Here is an 11700-nt window from a genome sequence, read left to right on the forward strand (position 1 = left end):
CTGTTTGCTCTCAGTAATCTGTCATTCTGTCATTTACTGGGGGTAGAGATGTCTGTCTCACTGGCCTACAGAGGTATAACGGGGAAATTAAAGGTTGTTCGCTCTGTTGGATCTTCAATTCTTGTTTTATCCAGTTGGTCCCTTTTTCTCAATTTCTTCCTACTTAACTCTATCATTTCAATTGTTTAATTGTTTTATTTGATTTAATTTATTAGTTTCCAAACCATCAGCATGAGAAAAAACTCAGGAAATCTCTATTTAATAGAAAAATGTTTCTGAGCAGCCACAAGTTTATTTAATCAAAAATTATCCTATACCAACCCATAAAAAATTTAAGCTGGTTTGCTGGTCTCCCAGTCTAGTCTTTTGGCTGGTTTTATGAGGTGTTTTGGTGAGACCATATTAAGCCAGCTAAGACCAGCAAACCACCTTAGACTGGTTTAAATTTTTCTTTTAGCAGGGAATGCATGCAGTCCTAGTTATTTCAGCGATATCTTGTTATATGTACTCTGTGTTTAGTTTTTTACAGACCAAGCTTACAGTAGTGACGCAAGAGATTACAAATTCTTGATTGTTCAAAAGTAACAAATATATGCAAAATAGAACTTGACATAGGCTGGAATATTGATGTTTTCATTTTATATGCTCTGTCTTTTAGTTTGTAAAGGTGCTGTCACATTTACCATTTTTTGCCACATTTTTGTGGGTGAAATCCAGTCATTTCTATAGGAATCCATGCGATTGGGAGTTTCATGTGAGGGTGAAAGATTTCCCAATGCAGATTTTGCAACAGGTTCAAGTTTGTTGTGTGGATTCACTGCATTGACCGACAAAAAGCTGCTTGGTTTAAAAGTGGCTTCTGTGTGAGCTGTACATATATTTTTACGCTATAAGTAAGGAGAGACAATGGACCTTTTTTTAACTAAATGTTGCTGAAATTTCACTAATGTGACCGCACCTTAAATGTTTTGGAATTTCAATGGTTTTTTTCATTGCATAAAAACACAGCACAAACATTTTTTTTCCTTGTTGCAAATGAGACTGCTTGTAATGTTTTCTGTGTTCACACCTTCTGTTAATGTCACATGGTTTTTGAGGATATGTCCATGTTGGCATTGACCTAAGTCAACTAGCAATTGCGCAGCACAACCCTGGCATCACAATGGTGAGTTGTGCAAGCACCACACATACTTGTTCAGGAAATGTACAAACATCTAGAAAGATGTTTGTACATCTTTGTACAGCATTCGCTCCGAGTGGGCCTCGAGCCTGGGTCTCCGGCATTGGAAGCGGACACACTAACAAGGATGCTAAGTTACTGCAGCCACTAGCATCTGTTCACCTGCACAGCACCTACTCGCTGGCCTCCGTTACACACGTTATCTTTTATGTATTGGTTTGTATATATTCTGGATTCTGTAGGAGGAAAGAGGTGGTAATGCCCTGGAGGTTAAGCCCAGATGGTAGCATTTCTTCCACAGCCCCAAACAGCTGCTCAAACGTTTTGCAATTCTGCGGTGTGACGACTGACTAATGGCAAAGCCCCATCAGTGTGTGCGCACATGAGAGAGTGTGTATGTGAGACTGAATGATGTCTGGCATCTGAGGGGGCCCCACGGTTTCATTTAAAGTAATACCTTACCACACCGTGCCCCTAAATGTGCAGCGAATCAAGGTAGTGTTGAAAAGGGCTTACAACACTCGCCGCTTAACTAAAGCAACGTCCCGGTAATTAGTTTCAGACCATTGCCTAAACTTAACATATCTGAAATCAGACCGCAGCATGCTTGAACATAGACTGGTTAAACATTCAGTCCCTTGTGGTCAGCTTTAAAGGAAATGTGCTGCATTGCCTTGACCTTCCCGGTGGAGATATAACAGGGATATCTCTACTGTTAGGATCAGGGAGGTTGAGGGAATATTCAGAGTGTAATACAATGTAGACTCAATCAACAACATTTGTTTCATGATGTTGATTACCATAAAAAACATTTCAATTTGTCCCTCCTTTTCTTAAAAAAATATAAAAAAAAGCAAAACTCAAGGTAATGGTAAGCCAGCACTTGCATTGGAAATTACTGGGGCCAATTTTTGTCAGTATTATTTGAGGTGTCAAGTTTTCATAATTTTTACAGTCATTTTAGAGTATTAGCCATTATATAATATACAGGAAAGGTAATATTTAGATAATAAAAATGTTGTACACATTTTTGTATTGACTTCGTGAACTTTTATAATTAATGCATTGTTTTTGTATGCATTATTCTAAATGTTTATACTTAAATTGCTTTATTTCCATGCATATTATTGAATAAAATATTGGTTTAATAAGCATGTGGTATTTGTATGTAAAAAAAAAGAAAAGAAAAGTGACAACATAATCACTGCCTTTTCAGTATTTTTTATTTAAAAAAATTGTAAAATATGTGTATGAGCTGATTGATATTTATTTTAAAAAGTACACAAATTGAAGTGAATTTTTATTTTATTAATTTTTTTGTAATCACAACTGTCATATGTAATGTTGATTGAACTTGTCAAACCCTGGAATATTCCTTTCATGTGTTTTGTGTATTTTAGGGGGCTGTATGAGAGCAGAAATGGAATCTATTGAAACTGGTGAAAGTGGTTTCATCAAGTTTAGTTCTAGTTTTCCTAAGACTTTACATTTTTCACAAAAACATGTAGGGTTTGATAATTATATTTTTCTCTGTGTGTTCATTTTCTCATTTATCTTGGCAGAGGAGAAAGATAACCATTTTAGCTTCAATTTTATGATCACTGTTTTATTACTTCACCGCAATGAATATTTATTTCTGCTGGTGTGAACATGATATAGTTATTCTAACCATTTCTACAGAATGCCTCAAGCTAGAACATTCTCTTTCTTTCCATCCTCATACTACTTTGTGATGAGAAAGCCTTCTAGCAATTAATAGCAAATAATCAACATTAATAGGTTTGCCTTCAAAACAATTCTTTGGCACGAAGATATATATATATAAAGCAATAACACAATTACTGATGCTTTCTGTGTCTTCCAAATTCCTTGCCATGATTTTTGATTTTAAAAGTTCAGTTTTTTAATAAATAGCTGAAAAGTATTTTTTTTTTTATTAAAAGTATTTCAATGTCCTCAGAAAGGTAAAGAAATAATGTTATAGATTTGAAAGACTGTAGTTTTAGTTTTAGATCCAGTAATGGTATATATAAAAAAATATTTTTTAAATTGTGTGCCATATGCACAAAAACTGCTAAAGAGTTCATTGATGTTCATTGAGGTTTTTCTTTACATTAACGTTAACAAAATATCACTTCAACCTCCCAGATTTTTACGTTTTAGTTTCATGTTTGTACAAATATATTAGTGTTTCTTAAATGGCTTTGAAGATGCTATGAATTACAGTCCTGGCTAAAAGGTGGCATTATTACTTAGGATTAAAGGTTCAAGGGTCAACCTTTTTATTTTATTTTTTATGAGCACTGACATTGAAAGACTTCAGTACAGATTCCTGGACCCTTGAGTGCATTAGATAGCTGACATGAACGTATCACAGTGTTTCAAATTCTTTAAGGCGAACAAAATTAGAGGTTGCCATGTTATGCAAGGTGTTCATGGTGTCATGCATAAATTAATTAATAAACTGTTGTGACATGCTGTGTCATATTTCTTTTTTTTTTTTTAATTGTTGTCATAGTGAGAAGCCATTAAAAGCCTATTATAGCATCTCAGCTTCTCTCCTGGGGTTGAAAGGCCAGCATGCAATTTTAGCATAAGAACGCAGACCCTTATGCATGCCATTAGAGTGGTGTACAGTAACCATTACCCTCTATTTTAGATGACAGCAGTGAAAGACCCCTATAGAGAGGATTCAAAGACCACCATGTTTACCGTCATTAGGCTTTATAACTGCACTTGTTTATATATTTATAAAACACTAATCAGCCTGAGGGCTAAATATGTGAACTATTCTAGAACGGAGATTCCCATGTAAGTGATCTAGACATACAAGGACACTTTGATTATGAGCTTTTCTTGGTAGGAGATAATCTGTTATTTTGGTCATCTTATATCTTAATAGCACTCTGTTCCTTTCCTTTACAGTGCTTGAGTTCTCCCTTAACCCTGCAGGATCTGTTTGTACTTTTTCTTAATGGACTCCACTCTCATATGCGTTAAACATGCAAGCAGTCGATTGTTTATGTAAAGTTTGGTGTCAGGTTGCACTTTGCTTTTCAAAGAGAAAGCATATGCTCTATGTCATCCCTGGTTTAGAAAAAAAAAGGTGGTATAACACTGAGATGGCTTGCTAATTTGGGGGGAGCATGTCTTTGCTGCCATAGAAAAGAATGCAATGGTTGCTACCCATGCATTAGGTCAATGTCCCAGAGTTCAAAGGAGATCAGTGGGTTCTCTGGGCCATGAGAGAAGATGGAAGAGACTGTAAAGTGTACAGGAAGAGGTAGCTGCATGGTTTCTTTATGTCATTTTTCTTTGTGTCATTTTTGACACAACTCCTAATTTCTGACCTGGCATAACAGAATAAACCACTGGCTTTCAGCCTCAACAGACTTCCAAGGGGAACTCAAGATGACTTTAAATCATTTAAAATAAGACACAACAAGCATTAAAATAAACAAAAAAATATTTTAATTTTAATATTTTGTGTGAGTAGAGGGGGTCTTTAAATGTTGTTGTGGACAATAGGGGACCTTGTAATCAAACGTTTTGAGATGCACTAATTTATTATCGTTTTGTTATTTAATTAGTTATTGATTGACATTCAGTCACATTAATGATATTAACAAATAAATCAGACAATGCACTTGCAATTTAGTGATATATTCCCACAGTTGTGATCTTAAGTAATTGGTCTTAAAACAAAACCCAAGTCCTTTTTTACTCTTAGACCAAGACAAGACCAAGTACAAATGTGGTCGAGACCGAGACAAGACTAAGACCTTCAAAAAATGACCTTAAGACATATCTCACGACCAAGACCTACAACACCAATAGACCATCTATTTGAATAAAACGAAGCCATGTTTTTTGAATGTCCTCTTTCATGTGCTGTATCTTTAATGTCATCCATCTAATTTACTGCTGTCAGCCTTTACTATGTGAAAAAAAGTGGCAGTTGTTTAGAAAATCACACTATTAATCTTTTAAATGGGGCATGATAACAGCAATTAAAGCCACATGAAACAGCGCACTCGCTAATACTTTTTTTTTTTAAGCTTGGTAGATATTTTTGTAATCCGTGCACTTTATAAAAGCCTTACTGAAAGGACATACTGTAAACCACAAGATAGACATGAGACCATAAGACTTTTTTTTTTTTTTGTAGGGAGTTATTTCATCTGAAAGGAATTGTGCAGGATGACTTTTGGAATAACAGCCCCTGGGCTTTCAGGAAGAAGAGAAAAAAGGCCTCTTTACAGCTGTAAACTGATGGCATTCTTTTAAGCTCTTTTGCAAAGAATGAAAGGAATGGTGAATTGTTTTCTGTATGTTTCCGGTGTACTGTTGCTATAGTAACAACATAGCAGCAATAATAAGCCAAAAAATATGGATGCATTTCTCCATTCACATTTTGAAAGAGATAGATAGATTCATAATTCATCCATGAGTCTCTGCCATCTCATCTCATTAGGTAAACACAAGCAAATGAATGACACTTCTCACATTATGACCTGTCTGAGTTTTGTGTAATGACAGGCAGCCTTGACGAACAGTAAATATCTCATTTCCTCTTTCCTAATTATGTTTGATGAGTGTTTGTACCCGAAAGGTCAAACAGCTCAAATAGAAGCAAGTCTTAATTATTTGTAATTTATTGGAGAGTCGCATAATTGATGTTGGAGATTAGTTTGTTCTCAGTTTCAAAGCGTAAAAGTGACTTATGGATGTAAACAGAGGCGTTCGTTGAGCTTGTGCATAAAAAATGTTTTTCTTTTCTTGTCTTTTCTTATTTGTTCTCGAGACAGTGAAGCACTAAAAGCAGGTTCTTACGAGGTCATGAGATGTTTAAGAGTAATGAACGTAGCCAAGCTGCAAATATTTCTAAGAATTAAAGAGGCAGATTTTGAACTTTTTTAGGTTATTCATCATATCATTATTTTTCAGTACATTTTATGCTATCATTAAATTAAATCTTTTTGAATATCTTGTTTATTGCAGTTGATGACAGTGTTTCACTAAAAAAATCTGAACACCCATACAATTTTAAAGATTCATTTTAGAGTGTTCAATGCTCCATTTGCACATTTTATTAATTATAAATTAAATGATTTGTCAGTGTTCACTTAAAAGTCTAATTTCTCTGCAATCTTGCCAATTTATTTTGTTTTAATATAAACAAGATGCCTTTTGTTCTTTGCATACTGGATACATTTACAGAAATAAAAATTATATTATTAATTTCATACTGCATACATTTGCAGAAATGAAAACAATATACATCTCTATAAAGTAATTAGTTGATATATTTTGTTTAACCAGCTAATATATAGCAATTTTGACTGAGTTAACTCACCCGCTGAACTGAAATGCTACCTCCCCCTTTTGTCAGTTCCAAAACCTGCTGACACAATTGTGAATCGATAACAATTCATTTTCATTTTCAAATCTGATCTTTACTAAATATTGAGAAAATCTGCACTGCTTGCTGGGGAAAAACATTCTCTTTAGGTTGGCTTCTCTGTTATAAGCAACCTAGCATTTAAAATGTCTCAAAGACACTTTCACAGTGTTTGAATGCTGCTGAAAGGGTGGTGTGTCTGATTCAATCGGAAGTGGTACTGGCCACACCTGGCCTCGTGCAAATAATGCCCAGGACAATAAATCAGATGAGGTCAAGCGCTCTCCGATCACGTTTGTGTGTGTTCTGGACTGTGGGAATGGGAGTGTGTGTGTCATGAGTGTGATGGATCAGGCACGGGAGGTGTGGTTGGGGTCAAAAGAGGGTAATGACCCCACTTTTCCTGCTTGGGCTCTGACCTCCCAGGCAGTGCTGGAAACCTGATCTGAGCATTGTCGTCAAACAGTGAGAGCAAGTGGCCTCTGGAGGTTATCCTGACTGACTGCCACACGTTTGACTTTCACACTGGAGATCTGTTCTCAGTGTCAAGTTTGGTGCCGGTGGTCCGATATGTAATTGATGCTGTGGTATTAAAAATGGCTTAAAGGTTAAACGTCGCACCATATTGCATGTCATCATCACAAACTACTTGCATTGCCCTTTTGATTAAGTCAAGTCTCATGCAGTGTCCTGGCCTGTGTGTCACCTTCAGTTAAATTCACATGATTTATTAAATTGATATTTTATAATGTGAATGTCACATGTCAAAGGTTTGTAATAGGTATTGTACAGCTGCTGTATTAGTTCAGCACTTTATGTACATCCGTCAAACGTCAGTAAGTGGCAGTGATTGACTTCATGAGGCATCATTGAATCATTTAGTCAACTGATTTGTTCAGTTGAGTGAGTCATTCACTTTGAAAACAGATTCAGGAAGTTCAGGAAGGAAACAATAAATTATTGTCTTACGAGTGAGTCATTTAATCATTCACTCAACCAATTTGTTAAGAAGCACTGATTTATTCAATAATGAAACAACATCATCATTCACTCATACGACTGATTCAGAAACATCGATTCATTCAGGAACAAAACACTGTGTTGCCTAGAAATACAACTTTATTTGTTGGCAGACCAAAAATAGACAAAGATATGGTTAATATTATATCCAAAATGTAAGTCATTCATTATTAACTTTGTGCTTATTGAACTGTTTAATACCAGCAATATGTGTGGCGGAGCTAAAATAAACAGAAACAGCTAGCTAGTGCCTAAAATATCAGTTACTATCAACGTCTTGTTTATGGAACTGTTTTAATAGGATAAAGAAATAATTACTCGCCTTGTATACCATCCTTCTCACTACTATATATTGACATTTGGGAATTAGCTGCTAGTGCTATATATGACAATGAAACCAAATAAACTGTCAGCTATTTGCAGAAAACAGAAGCGATGGGGATGGAAGAAGCCCGTATCAGGTTTGCTGTGGATTGTTAGCTTATCGGATAAACTTTCCCTAATGTCGACCCACTTGTGTTCATGGATAATTATCAGCAGTTCTTTGAGCTTGCTGGATTGATTTGGTTGTTCTGATTTTGTTACACAACTGTTTCTCACCTACTGTTTTTCTGAGCACAGGTTGCGAGACTGTCCAGCTGCCCCAGTATAAATCTCCCACAGAAATCTGATCTGGCATTAGCAGGGGCAGCACAAAGCTGTAGGCCTGTGCATTGGTATCTTCATAATTTCTATACATCATAGACAACAACATATACAGTACAGACCAAAAGTTTGGACAAACCTTCCCATTCAAAGAGTTTTCTTTATTTTCATGACTGTGAAAATTGTAGAGTCACACTGAAGGCATCAAGGGCTATTTGACCAAGAAGGAGAGTGATGGGGTGCTGCGCCAGATGACCTGGCCTCCACAGTCACCGGACCTGAACCCAATCCAGATGGTTTAGGGGTGAACTGGACCGCAGACAGAAGGCAAAAGGAACAACAAGTGCTAAGCATCTCTCGGGAAACTCCTTCAAGACTGTTGGAAGACCATTTCAGGTGACTACCTCTTGAAGCTCATCAAGAGAATGCCAAGAGTGTGCAAAGCAGTAATCAAAGCTAAAGGTGGCTACTTTGAAGAACCTAGAATATGACATATTTTCAGTTGTTTCACACTTTTTTTGTTATGTATATAATTCCATATATAATTCCACATGTGTTAATTCATAGTTTTGATGTCTTCAGTGTGACTCTACAATTTTCATAATCATGAAAATAAAGAAAACTCTTTGAATGAGAAGGTGTGTCCAAACTTTTGGTCTGTACTGTATATACTTACTTGCAGAGGTCATCTCACTAAACAGCAGACAGTCTGAAGTGTATAACAAATGTGATCTTTTTCACGATGCCGTATTTGTCAAGTCTAAAAAAAATAATAATGCCCCCACTTTTTAATATGAATCTTATTAGCTGTAATCTGCAGGAATAACTGTGTTCTGACATGGGTGACACAAATTGCTCTGCACTTCACAGCAATTTATGTGTCAACTGTCATTGTTTCACATGAACGCCGTTGAGGGTACTAATTACCATTATCATCATTCCTGATGGTGAAATTCATTCGAATTCCTCTCTTTTTGTTTCTGAAATGAGTGATGTAGGTTACAGGGTCTATACTGTCATCAGGATACTTGATAGCCAGCTTGAATATGTCAATGTAAATATTATAATGTAAAGAAATCCCAGAGACAGCTCCTTTAACACTGTTGTTTGTGACTTTAAAATTGCATGCCTTCAGTTACCATAGCAAGCATATTTCTGTTTTTGTTGAAGACATTTTGAACAGAACATATTTCACCAAATTCTTTGAAGCTTATGCGCAGAGATTTGACAGCAGAGGAGAATGTACATGAGTATAGGATTTCTTTGTATGTGGAATCTGGCCAAGCACAACATTAATCCAGACCATCACGAGGTGAGACATTAAATATACACACACTTATGTTTTTCTTCTGTTCTTTGTTCATTCAGGGAGTGCATGAGTCTGGCAGGTACTTCAAATGGTAATTATAAATTTACTGCTTCATTTCTTCCAAATAAGAGCATACATTTAGTTAACATATAAAGTCAGATGAAGCCAGATTTATTTGTGTAGTACTTTTCACAAAACACCCTGTTCCAAAGCAACTTTAATAAAACATGAGCCTACCAGTGACTAGATGTTAGGGAGGAGGTTCATATTTAAATAAATAACCACAAGTCAAAAATTTAGGGGGCCAAATGGTTTTCAAATGCACACCAATGAAATTTCAGGGCTTTTTAAATTTTATTTTATTTATATTTTTGTCAAGGTCTTTCCTCTGATCTTGACATTCCTGACTAAAACAATTTGGTTTTATTCAGTTTTGTGGTAGATATACTCAGTACCCATTTTGTTTGTCAAAAAATAACTCCTATGCAATTTTTTTTTAAATCTGCATTCTTCATCTGCACTTGTGTGAAGAACATTTTAATAATCTAAATAACCCTTTTTCAAAAAAAAAAAAAAAACATTTATGCAGTGGAATGGTTCCATGAATGTTAAAGGTTGTTCATGGTACGATGAATATCAATAACCTTTTATTTCATTTTATTATTATTATTTAAATATATAAATCGAATGACATTTTTTTTATTATGTTTTAAACAAACAAACAATAAAAAATAATAATAATAACAAGAAAACATACAAAGCAATGTAGGTGCACATACATAAAAGCATCCAGTCTTTATGAAAGCAGAACAATATGAGTGAAATTATAGGATAGATATAGGCAGTCCCACATTGTAAATATCTGTCATATTTGTGTCCAAGGATGCTAATATTCAAAATGTACATTATGGGCAGACAATCCATTGCCAGACAGACAGTGTAGCTCAATAGATATCCACAGCCTCCTCTTGTGTAAGAACAGTAGAGTCTGCTGTCATCGCTGCCAGACAATTTCTTCGTTTTTTCTTACAGACAGTTGGAAGTGATTGCATTTTGCATTAATGCCTCATTACTCACAGGTGTGTATATGTACGATGTGTGTGTGTGTGTGTGTGTGTGTGTGTGTGTGTGTGTGTGTGTGTGTGTGTGTGTGTGTGTGTGTGTGTGTGTGTGCGCTCTTTCTGTCTGTCCGTCTGTTGGCGGCTCATTAGTGTTCATGTTGACAGATGCGATAGGGCTTTTAATGTATTCCACCCACTCTGTCACCACCCAAGGTCAACTACTGGGCAATATAAAACACTGAGACTTGACAGAAGGCTGTAACAGACAAACACAGACAAACACACAGAAAACCTGCTCGCAGTGTCTGTGTGTGGAGCCTCGGCAGCTTAGTTTCCTTTGAAAAACATCTAAATGACAAGAAATGTTCACAGGCTTTTGTAAAACAATTGTCCTGAATTGATTTTCTAATATGTATTTCAGCTAAAATGAATGTTGATGCTGATGCTCTGTTAACTCCTGTATCCTCTTGATCTGCTTCTTGTTAGGCCACTATAATGCAGGAGAGGAGAGAGCAAGGAAGCATAAATCAGAAATGATTTCTTCTTTAAGAAACTCTTGTTTGGGAGGATTGTGTTGAAGACAATGAAAGAGGCAAATGGCATAATTATAATTAACACAATTAATTTAAGTATAATTGTTTCTTAGAGCTTTACTGTCTGCAAGAGCTGTGGTCATTATTAGATAATTAAGAAAGTATAGACTCATTACATTACATTGCATTGCATTATATTTATTATATTGTAGCCATACGGAAAAAGCTCTTTTAATGTTCATTTTACTGTACTGCGTAATGTACATGTTTATCATCTGTATACATTTAAATTAACACTCAGCATAATGTACATATTCTGGGCATTGTAGGCCAAACTGTAATCACAGGGATGACAATAAAGGATTGTTTGTAAATACAGTTTCGTCTAATGCAATATCAAAATGGTTACTGCTTCTGAGATGTAACCTGTCAAGGCATGGGAACATGACTATCAAAACTATGACAGCTTTCCATTAGCTGAAGTTTGTCCTGGTCATTACCTCCAAAAAATAAAAAGACCTGTCCAAAGTGCATGTGGAATACAGATGTCT

General features: G+C 35.7%; 1 long non-coding RNA gene across 1 annotated transcript; it reads left to right on the top strand.

Annotated features, from left to right (window-relative positions):
• The first annotated feature begins 9314 nt into the window (after positions 1–9314).
• Positions 9315–11479, top strand: LOC128015837 (uncharacterized). Its single transcript, XR_008184016.1, has 3 exons — positions 9315–9646; positions 10588–10634; positions 11103–11479. It is a non-coding gene; the product is annotated as an uncharacterized LOC128015837 (long non-coding RNA).
• The last annotated feature ends 221 nt before the right edge of the window (positions 11480–11700 follow it).

This window comes from Carassius gibelio, chromosome A6 (genome assembly GCF_023724105.1).
Source record: "Carassius gibelio isolate Cgi1373 ecotype wild population from Czech Republic chromosome A6, carGib1.2-hapl.c, whole genome shotgun sequence".
In the NCBI taxonomy this organism is placed as follows: Eukaryota; Metazoa; Chordata; class Actinopteri; order Cypriniformes; family Cyprinidae; genus Carassius; species Carassius gibelio.